Raw genomic sequence first — 11,222 nt, 5'->3', positions numbered from 1 at the left:
CCATCACTTCATCACACGATTTTTTTTTTTAAGTAAAACAAAACCTGGGAACAGAACAGAAACCTGTGCTGAACCCTGATATGAAAATGAATAGGCAGTGGGATTCCAGCTGCCAGTGAAGTGCCTGTGCAGAAGGGATGCTCAGGTTGACGGATGCCAGAGAACGAGGTAGAAGTGCTTCCATTTCAGGCCTGAAATGCCTGCAGGAACTCGCCTGCCACTTTTTGGGCTCTGTGGACACATTCTACCTAGAGGTCCCTCAGATGACAAGGTCTCCCTCACGGCAGGCAACGGCTGATTGTCAATGATTGCTGGCTGGGAAGACAGAAAACAAGATTGCGCTTCTATGACCTCACAAGTTGCACCACCTCCAGGAAGCTTTCCCTACCTCCTCCCCCAATCCCCCTTACCCCCTCTAGATTGCATTTCTCCCCCAAGGAGCCATGGCTCTGGTGGTTTCCCTGCCCCTCTTAGAACAAATGTCACCATTGATGATGCGGCAGCTGGAACTGTGAGAAGACATCACACAGACCTTTGTTCACTTCCAGTGACCTTTGTTCTGCCACTCAATTTCTGAGCCTGTTTCCTGAGCTATAAAATTGACACTGTAATCTCCACAGCACAGAGCACTGGCCCCCTCCAGGGACTCTCTTTGGGAACGATCAGACAACTCAGTCCTTGAGCTCCTATAACATGACTGTGCCCAAAGAAACTGCCTAGCAATCCAGAACCACAAAGGAACGCTCGCCAGACCCGGCCCAGTGGTAGCAGCACCCCCAGCCCAGCCTCCCCACCCAGACCTCCAGCCAGCCGCAGCCAGGGAACAGCCAGCCAGCAGTGCTAATGATACCCCTCCCATCTTATGGACAGAGGAATTGCCAGGTGGGACAAAAGGACCCCAATTATTGAGGGTCTGTCCAGGGGTGTGGTCAAAGGCATGTCCAATACTGAACTCAGCTTCTACTCAAATGTTTTACTCTTCCTGATCCCTGTCTCAGAGAATAGCAGCACCCTGGGAACCCAAGTTAGAAATCAAGATATGCCTCTTATTCAATCTATCACCAAGTCCTGTCGCTCCTACCTCTCCCAAATCCATCCACTTCTTTCCACCCCAGGGCTGCCGCATAGTTCGTGCCATTATCCTCCTCCTCACAGGTCTCTTTGTGCCCACACTGCCCCAGTGGGAGCCTATCTCCTCCTGCCTCCGATGAAAACTCAACAGCTCTCAGAAGGGAAACCGGCCTCTGTAACTTTGAGCCCCACCTTGCCCCAGTCTGGCCCCAGCTCACCTTTCCACTGCCTGCCTCATGCCTCCCCGTTTCCCGCAAATTCACGGTCCTGTTTCTCCCCGTCTGTTTTTACTCATGCTGTCCCCTCTGTCATTAACATTCTTCTCTTCTCCCTCTTCCACTGACAAGCTGCTACTCATATTCTAAGACTCAGCTCCGATTTCCACTCTTCCAGAAGACTTTTTGCTCCCCATGCCCACCCTCACCTCCAAACTAGGCTAAGTAGCTTTCATTGCTACACTTGCTGAACACTGTTCTAAGCACCTTTGCTGTCCTAACTCATTTAATCCTCAAACAAATCCACAAACCCTGGGCCTAGGTTCTCCTATTATTATTTTACAGATAAGAAAAGGTTTGTGGAAGTTAAAGCAAATTTTCCAAGGCCAAACAGTAAGTGGCTTAGCAGGGCTGAAAACTAGGTCTATTTACTTTTTTTTTTTTTTTTTTTTAAATAAAAAGATCTGTCGTGTCCTTTTCTGGTTATAAAAGTAACAAGAAAAAAGTGAAGACGCACTCCTCTTTTTGTCAATTTGTTGAATATCCTTGCTGTGGGCATGCGGTATGCACTCAGTAGATGCCATCTCCCTATGCCTAGACATACATCCTGATTTGGAGAGCGTTTCCTTATAAAATGCCCACACCATTCCTGCAGGTCTGCTTCCTGAAGCTGGAGCCCCAGCACCCAGCACCCTTACTCCCGCCTGTCCTCTCCTCCACCCTCCTCCCAGTAGTGTCAGGCTCTCAGGCCTCCAAGGTGTAACTCCAGCTTTGGCTTCCCTGCCAGGCTTGGGGCGGCCCATCACAGGTCCGGGTATTCCCCCTCGTCTTCCACCCCACAATCTCCAGCGCTATACACGCTCCCCAGCCCTAAACCTTCATATCTCTCCACCAAAAACCTCAGGCCCGGACCTGAGTTCAGCCTGCCCAAGCTGCTCCCCATTCCCTATACTCCTGGTCGGGTTCTTGCTGGTCTTCCAGACCACCGCTTCCGGCTCCACACCCGGCGTTGGCGTTCCGGCGGGTTAATTACAGCCCCGCCCCCAGGCCGGAGCCGCAGCTGCCCAGCGCCCGTACTCGCAACACCACCCCTATCCCCGGGCTAGCGGGGAAGGCACCCCCGCCCAGTTCTAGGCCCTGGCGCCCTTGGGTCAGGGCCGGGGGAGGCAAGTCCAGCCAAGCTCTGGCGCCGGGCGCGTCCCGCTTTACGGAAGAACGTCCGGGAATAAATCCGGAGCGGATTTGCATCACAGCAGCACTGGGAGGGCTCACAGCGGCCAAAGCCCTAAAGCCGAGGACGTCCCTCTCCCGTCCACCACCCCGCCCGCAGTGGCGGGATCGGGAAGCTGCTGAAGGGAGGAGGTGTGCGCAGTGGCCCGGAAAACCTGGGGCGGGAAGGCAGCTACCGGGGTGTAATCTTCTCCCCTTACCTGGGCCCGACCTCACGCTGGGCCTGGGTCCTGTCGAGGGAGGTCAGGGCAGAGCCTAGGATTGAAGGAAACAGACCGGGCCCTGGGGTGGTGAGAGTCCAGCAGACCCCACCCCTGCTGCTAAGACTCTCCCAGCCCTGGTCTTCCTCAGACTGCCATACCAACCGCCTCGGGGCCCTGGATCCTGCGGCCTCCATCTCTGTGACTACCATCTCTGTGACTACTCACAGAGCACAGACAGTCCTGATCTCAAGTCCTGACCCTGGCTTACACTATTGCCCATCAGACTTCTATTCCAACCACATGGGCCAGCCTTGTAGGGCAATTCATTCATCCCACATAGCCAATCAGTGTCCCCTCTGGGCCGTTGCTCATGGTGTTTCTCAGCCAGGAAAAGTCTTTTATCCCTTTGCATCAGCTAAAAAGTTGTCCTTTCTTTAAGCCCAGCTTTAAAACCACGTATACATTTTTGATGAAGCCTTTGGGGGTCTGTGCCTCTGCCTTTCTAAGCTCTCAGTATACAAAGTCTGAACCTCTCTTTTAGCCCTGACATCTCTCTTGGTGTGTCTACCAAGCAATCTTTGGCAAGTCCTGTTCTCTTTCTGGACCTCAAACTCTTTCCTCACCCTTACAGTGAAGGATCTGGAAGAGATGACTGCCCTCCCCCAGCCCCCCGCCGGGGTGCCTCCAGTCCTGACCCTGTGAGACAGTGACTTCCTGATTTCCCAGCCCCCTGTGATGACCCAACCTTGGACAGGGCAGGGGTTAGGTGTCCATCTGAAATCCTTCCACTTCCTTTGAGCCAGTTAACTGAGGCAGCTGTGCAAGGTTGCTGAGTCTCAGGGATCCAAAAGGTGCTGGAACCCTCAAGGCAGTGAGACTAGTGCCAACACACCATGCTATCCCAGCTGGAAAGTCCCCTGCCCCAGGCCCCAAAGGCCTGTCAACCAGCTCCAGCTTCAGGTGGCAGAGGCTAGCCCATCCCAGAAAGCGAAGAAGCCCACATTCACAGACCCTCCCCAACATGCACACACTATCTCCAGGAACGGTGACAGCAGCCTCTCAACACCCTAAAGATCAGACCAGGACCACCCCACTCTCCAAGCCAACCTCCTCACACTCAGCCCAGCCCAGCTATCTCCAGTCTGCTCAGGATACCCAGGGGTTCCCAAGAGGAGCCTCAGTTCAGCTTTTTTCACAGCATGGGCTGTCAGTCCTTACTGCAAACTTTTCTTCTTTGTTTTTAATAAATTTATTTATTTATTTATTTTTGCCTGTGTTCGGTCTTCGTTGCTGCGTGCAGGCTTTCGTGGCGAGCAGGGGATGCTCTTCGTTGCGGTGCGTGGGCTTCTCATTGCGGTGGCTTCTCTTGTTGCGGAGCACAGGCTCCAGGCGCGTGGGCTCAGTAGTTGTGGCGCATGGGCTTAGCCACTCCGCAGCATGTGGGATCTTCCTGGACCAGGGCTCGAACCTGTGTCCCCTGCCTTGGCAGGCAGATTCTTAACCACTGCACCACCAGGGAAGCCCTGCAAACTTTTCTAAGTGCAACTCATCACCTTTCAGATCCAGCCAGAGAGACCACTTCTCCCTGAAACTCCCATCCATGGGCTTTCCTTTTACCTATTGAAGTCGCATGAAATCTGAAACCACAGCACTCAGAATTAAGACAGACCTGTTGAGATTCCGCTTCTGTTGCTCCCTACTGAATGATGTGAAGCATGTTATTTACCCTCCCTGAACCTCAGTTCCTTCATCTATAAAATGGGAGCAATGATTTATATACACAGGGTGGTTGCGGGCATTGTATAAGATTCATAAAAACACTCATCATGGGCAGTGACACATATAGCATGTCAAATGTGAGCATTATTTCTATTCCCTATTCCCTGCATTCTCCCCTGACGCTTCCAGACACTTTCTCTGGAAGCTGAGAATGGAGATATCTGAAGTTGAAACTGATCTGGACAAAAGCGGCACTATAAAGTACTAAAAGCTTCACTTAGGACCCAATTATAGACTTCAAAAAAAAGCAAAGGAGGTTTGGGGCCGAGAGAGGGAACAGCATTTGCCAAAGGTCACACAGCAGGTATAGGTAGGTAGAACAGAAGGCAGGCAGGGAGAAGGAGGCAAATGGGGGTGTGGGTAGAGGTCGAGGCTGAGGTTTTGAGCTGAATCCAAGGACAGGCAGCCGAGCAAGAGGATCTCCAACTGACATTGCCCCATTTCCCATGCGCAGCAGGTCCTGGAATTTGCCTTTCTCTGGAGCTGCTCCTTCTGGGTTCCTGAGTTTGCAGTAGTTTCCCAGAAATACTAAGTAAATATCCCTGTTGTTTACTGAGTAACCAACCCCATAATCAGACAAGAGTCCCCATACAAAGTGCTGCTTCAAACTTGGCTCCTTCCATAGAGATGCCCGCCCCCAACAGACACCACCCCAGACAGATGCCCTCCACAAGGCCCCCTACCAGGGCCTTGCTGGGGGCTCTGAACCCCACCCCACAAGCTGGCTTTGGTGTACACCATGTTGCTCCAGGTTCAGCATCCCTTTGGAGAAAGGCTGCTCCTGCCAGCAGCCCCAAGAAAAGTGTAGTATATAGACTTTTTTCTGTTTGGTACCTTTCTGACCAAAAAAAAAAAAAAAGCCAGCCATGGGTCACCATTCTAATGTGATAAAGAGTCTTACTAACCTACTAACCTTTGAAAATGTCCTGGGCTGATGTTACCCCCAATCCTGTGGAAGCTGGACGCATTAGGGCCAGTGTATTGTGCTACTTGATGAATTTTTCTTCAGGTTACACTTTATTTGTTTATATAGTTCCCCTTCTCTCCTCACTGCCACTCCACTCCCCTCATCCTCAGGAACCAGGAATGTGTCCTTATGAAAGAGGTCTGTCTTCTGTCTGGTTTACTGCAGGTGTGTTACCTCACCCAAGCTCATGTGTCCCAGGCTCTGCCTCCTCCTTCCTGTTCATGTGAGAACTCCTGTGCGCATCCCCAGTGGGGAATCCCCTGGTTTAGCCATCCACCCTTTACTAATTGACTTCTCAAGACTTCCTTCTCAAGGTTATGCTACCCTTGTCATCTGGGACTCGGTGATGCCAGAATTCTGTATTTCTAAGATTCTGTAGCTCAGATTGCACCACGCTAGAATTCTGTGATGCTAAGATTCTGAGACTGTGGATTCTATGCACCCAGAATTTTATGATTTTTGTGTTTCATGAATTTGTCATTGACATGGGGACAACAGTTAGGATTCACTTGGCCTGGATTTCTGTGTTTGTTCTCCAGAGAATGCAAGTCTCAGCTCTAGGCTCTTTTCTATGAATTCACTGAAGGCAGAGGAAAAAGATGGCTGGATAGGTGAAGGGTAGCACTCCTACCTCCCCTGGGGCTGCCCGGGGTGGGATATGCCCAGGGCAGCCCAGTCTTACGCCCATGCATTCAGTCCACCTGCCTCCCCAAAGCCCCTTATTTAGGCTCCAGTATCTGAGGGTAGCAGGAAAAGCAGCCTCCTTTACAGCCCTCCCACCCAGCTTCCTTTACTCCCTGGACTGCCTGCGGGTCCAGGAAAAGAAAGTTGACTGGGAGACTGGCCTGGCCAAATGGGCAGAGGGGGAGGGTTAAGCACAGGGCAGGGAGCCAGTGGAGGAGATATGGGAGATTCCCTAGGGAGCCCTGCAGCTTTCCCTGAAGGTGAGGAAGGAACAGAGGCCGGAAGTGGGGGTGGGGGTGAGGGCACTGGTAAGGGTGGGGTGACCGGTATTGCATTGTGGGGCTGGAGCTGGGCTTCCGGCCATTGATCCATTGGTGACAAGGGACCTCCAGCCTGGCGCCCTAGAGGCTGTCTGGTCAGCCCCTACCCACTGGCTTTGTGTTCCTGTGCCTAAGTCAGACTCCCAGGAAAACACGGAGGGCAGGAGTTGGGGGTGGGGAAACCGATCCTCTAGAGCTCCTTCCCGGAAGGGCCCACTGAGGCCAAGAAAGGGGGCAGGACTTTCTAAGGATCACACTGGGGTCTGGGGCAAAACAATGACTGAAACTCTGGGCTCCTGACTTCAGCCTAGAGCTATTGTCCACATACTCCAAAGGGCCCCAGTATTATAAAATGCTCCCGGCGATGAGACCATTTGGCCAGACTCCATGCTAGAGGATGGGCCCACCTCCAGGCCACCTCCCAGGTGTGGTCTGGACCACTCCTCCAGCCCTGCGGCTTAGCTGAAGCTGCCAAACCCGATTTTCCAGCAGTTGCCCTGGCTGGGTAGAGCAGGAAGCCGTCCTCCAGGCACGAGCCCCTCAGGCTGCGGTCCTCCCCTCTCCCACCTCCTGACCTCATCCCTGCCCCTTCTACACCGGTGCCACCACCACTTCCTCCTCCACCTGCCTGCCATCTCGCCTGGGCTGCTCTCTAGGCATTGAGGGATGTGGTCCAGCACTACCCCTCTCTGGTCCTCAGTTTTCTCATCTATAGATGGGAAACACTGGACTGCTTCCTGGGGATCGATTGTGGGGAAGCTCCAAAGAAAAGAGAGACACAAATAGCAGTGGGCCACCACTTGGATGGTGGGCTGCTGCAGTGCTGGGAGCAGAGAGTGGGGTGTGACAAGGAAGCAGTACTCTGCGGGATTGTGGAGGTGTGGTTGTTGGGGTGCGAGGTGCAAGGTAAAGGGAGTGCCCCTCTGGTTCCCTCAGGTCACCTCTGTGAGAGACAGAGACCATCATCCCAGACTAAATCCCCTCGTTACCAATTTTCAGAGCCCTCCCCGCGGTCCAGTGCGGTGCCTGTGTGCTCTGTTTCATGTCTGTCTCCCACCGAGCCATAACTCCAGCCAGGAAGAACGCCCACTGTCATGCTCACTGCTCTGTCCCCAGAATTTGGCATCCTCCCTGGCACACAGCAGGCACTACTGACCAAGACACAGTTTCAGATTGAAAAGCAGAAGGAGAGGCGCCCTAGGGGCTGGAGACCGGCCAGGTCAGCTCACCTAACCCAGGCCCCTTCTCTGGGCTGCCAGACTGCCCAAGCCTCCTCCTCTGGCCTGGGAGCCCGGTGTTCTCAGCTTCCAGGGAGCTATGGCTGGGGTGAGGGAGAATGAACTGTATTCGGTCAACCGGGGGGTCACTTAGACTGGGGTGGTGGGTGCCCACTGGCTGCGGCTGCCGCTGGGAGCCTGAAGGGGGAGGAGAGATGGGAACCTGGGAGGGGGAGGGGCAGTGAAGCAGCCATCATTGCAGAGGGAGCTAAAAATAGCCAGAAGAGCTGATGTCATCGGGTTCCCACAGCTCAGCACCCTGCTCACTCACACACACACACACACAAATGCACACACACTCTCACAGACCCAGATACACACAGACACAAATGTGGGCATGCATGCATGCATGCGCTTGCACACAAACACACACATACACTCATATAGGGGAGGGAGGCTCTTCTGGGTCCCAGGGCCGCAGGGGCAGGGAAGTCTGGCGAGTGTGTTTGCATGTATGTGTGTGTGTACCTGGGTTTGCATGAGTGTGATTGCAAGTGTCTATACGCTTGTGTGCTGCGTCTAGGAGCATGCATGTGTGTGTGTGTGTGCTCATTTGTAGGCACGTGTATGTGTTGTTACATGCGTCACGTGGAGAGGTTTATATGCATTTGTGTCAGTGCACATATGTTTATAGGCATGTACTTGTATGCATGCGTGAATTTGTTGCATTGTGTATCTGTGAGTCCAGTTGTATTTACATGTCTGCATGTGTTCCTGTCATGTGTCTTTATATGTGTGGGCCCCCCTGTGGGCCTTGGGCACTAGCCTAGCTAGCTTCCAGCTCTGACTGGGGTTCAGCACCTTCCCCCTAAACCCTGAGAAGCCTCATCCTCCGCCAATGCTGTCTGGGCATGATGTGTCAGTGAATTCTCTGCCCCCTCTCCTCCTCTCAGGGTCCCAGTCTCTGGCAAGCCTTGGAGTGGATGAAAGCAGACAGAATTCATTTTCTCCTCACAGGCTTCCCAGGGGGCCAGGCCAAAGGTCTCAGTGTTCATTCCCACCCCCAACCCTCAAGGAAGGGAGCCCTGGAACTGGAGCCAGACCTCAGGACACTGGGACACACACTAACTTGTGCATAAAGTGACACCTTAGAGACACAGTCCTTCACAATGTTTCCTGCCACTGAGACACAACGCCATAGAGACACACCCCACGTAAACTCAGTTACACCCGATGACACATGGGCGCACATGCGGAAATCCAAGTGGAAAATCCCCAGGCCTGAGTCCCACTTTCTGGACTCTAACTCAGTCTCACCACACCCCCAAACACCCCAGCTAAGCTGTTAGTCCTGGAAAATACCAACCTCAGAGAATGGCTGTGGGGCTGAAGATGGTACACCCCGCTCAGAAGTTGACACTCTCCTCCTTCCGGCCGCCCGCACCCGCCTCCTGACCTTCATTCCTCGTCGTGGAGATGATGCCGCTCTCTCCGACCCGCTCATATGCTCACAAACACACCTTGACACACACAGCTGGCAATAGAGGCACATTCTTTGCAAAGGCATGTTCAGCCACATGTCTGCTTAGATCCCCATTCTCTTGGTGTCACAAACACTGACCATAAGAGGCACACAGAGCCACATACACCTCTCGCTCAGGCACTCATGGTTTACACTGGAGCAGTGAAATCTGTCTTTCATGCTATCCTTTTCTGATCTGTGCCTCTACCTCCCTCTCCAAGGATCTGGCTTCTTATACCTTCCAAGATGTTTCCGGAGATCCTTTTCCCTGTGCAGACGGGAGTGCAAGGCAGGAAGTTCCCCCACCTCGTAGGCCAGATCAAAAGCTGAGGCCAAAGACGGTGTGTGTTGCTGACCTTGTTCTGTCCTTCCACTGTCTTACTCTGAGGCCTGCTGCTGTCGCTGAAGCCTATCCCTGGGAGCATTCAGTCCCAACCCTGCCCTTATACCCTACATAGTCAGCTGGAAACACCTTGGAGTGGGGTAAAGAGTTGGAGCAGAAAGGATTGTTATTTGTCTGCTGTTTACCACCCGTGGCCCTTAGGAGATGCAGGTCCGGAGCCAGCCAAGCTTCTGGACTAGTTTCTGGGCATTTCTAGAGGATCAGAAAGCTGCCACGTTGACAAAGGTGTCTGAGTACTGAGGAGAGGAAGGAGAGGGAAGAGTGTGAGGAAGGCAGAAGTTCTGGAAGCTCCACTGCTCCTCGATTCTCCTGTTTCCCCAGGCCCTCCACTTCCAGCCAATACATCCTCCGTTAAGGCTCTCAGCCTGAGGGATGCCTGCCATCAAGACCCCACTATACCTTTGGGGTGATAATTCACAGAAGGTGTGTCCCCCACAGTGCCTGCACAGGGCTAATGTGGGGAAAACTTGAGTGGCCCCGTTTTTCTCACCCCCCACCCTGGCTCAGGGGCCTCGGCTAACCTTGCAGTGGAAGGATCCACACCCTGGTGGTGGCAGTGTGGGTGTTGTTGATATCCGTGGCCATGGTGGCAAGATTGGTGGCTACAGTGGTGGCAGCTGGGCCTTGGGATTTCTGCCGGTACCTTCTGCGGCTACACTTAAACATCCTGGGAAACCGGAGCCGAGGTCAGCCCATACCTGGCCTCTGGTAGGGGGAAATTACGCCCCGGGGCCGGGCTTCCCTGGTGGCGCAGTGGTTGGCAGTCCGCCTGCCAATGCAGGGGACACGGGTTCAAGCCCTGGTCAGGGAGGATCCCACATGCCGCAGAGCAGCTGGGCCCGTGTGCCACAACTACTGAAGCCCACGTGCCTAGAGCCTGTGAGCCACAACTACTGAGCCCATGTGCCACAGCTGCTGGAACCCGTGTGCCTAGAGCCCGAGCTCCGCAGCAGGAGAGGCCACCGCAGTGAGAGGCCCGCACACCGCAACGGAGAGTGGCCCCCACTCGCCATAACTAGAGAAAGCGCACGCGCAGCAACGAAGACCCAACACAGCCAAAAATAAATAATAAATAAATAAATATATAACAAGCCCTGGGGCCAAGGGGCACAGACAAGCTGAGAAGGCCCCATGGGCGCAGGGAACTTCTGTCATGTGCCTGATGGTGCTACTGGCCAGGGCAGCTGAGGCCTCGATGACATACAGAGTCTATGTAAGAGTAATGCTGTTTATTACAGGTCCTGATCCCCAGCCCCTCCCTTAGGGGCCAGGCTCCCTCACAATTCTCTCCATGGGTCCAGCCAAAGAGCCAGAAAACCTCAGCTTGGCCCCTTGGAAAAAAGGAACTCTGAGTAAAAAAATTCCTCCCTCATTTTCTCACTCATCCACATTAACAATGTTTATTGAGTACTTACTGTGTGCCAAACACAGTGCCAAGTCCTTTACAAACATAATCTCATCTAATCCCACAACAACCCTACAAGGAGATTCTGTCATTATTCCTATTTCATATACAGTCGATTCTTGTTATTCGTGGTAGTTAGCCCTAATAAAGTCACCACAAACACTGTATTAGCAAATATTGAGCCAATGCTCCCAGGAGGAATACAG

This window comes from Leucopleurus acutus, assembly GCF_964270905.1.
Source record: "Leucopleurus acutus genome assembly, chromosome: 2".
Lineage (NCBI taxonomy): Eukaryota > Metazoa > Chordata > Mammalia > Artiodactyla > Delphinidae > Leucopleurus > Leucopleurus acutus.
This window is presented reverse-complemented; position numbering follows the sequence as displayed.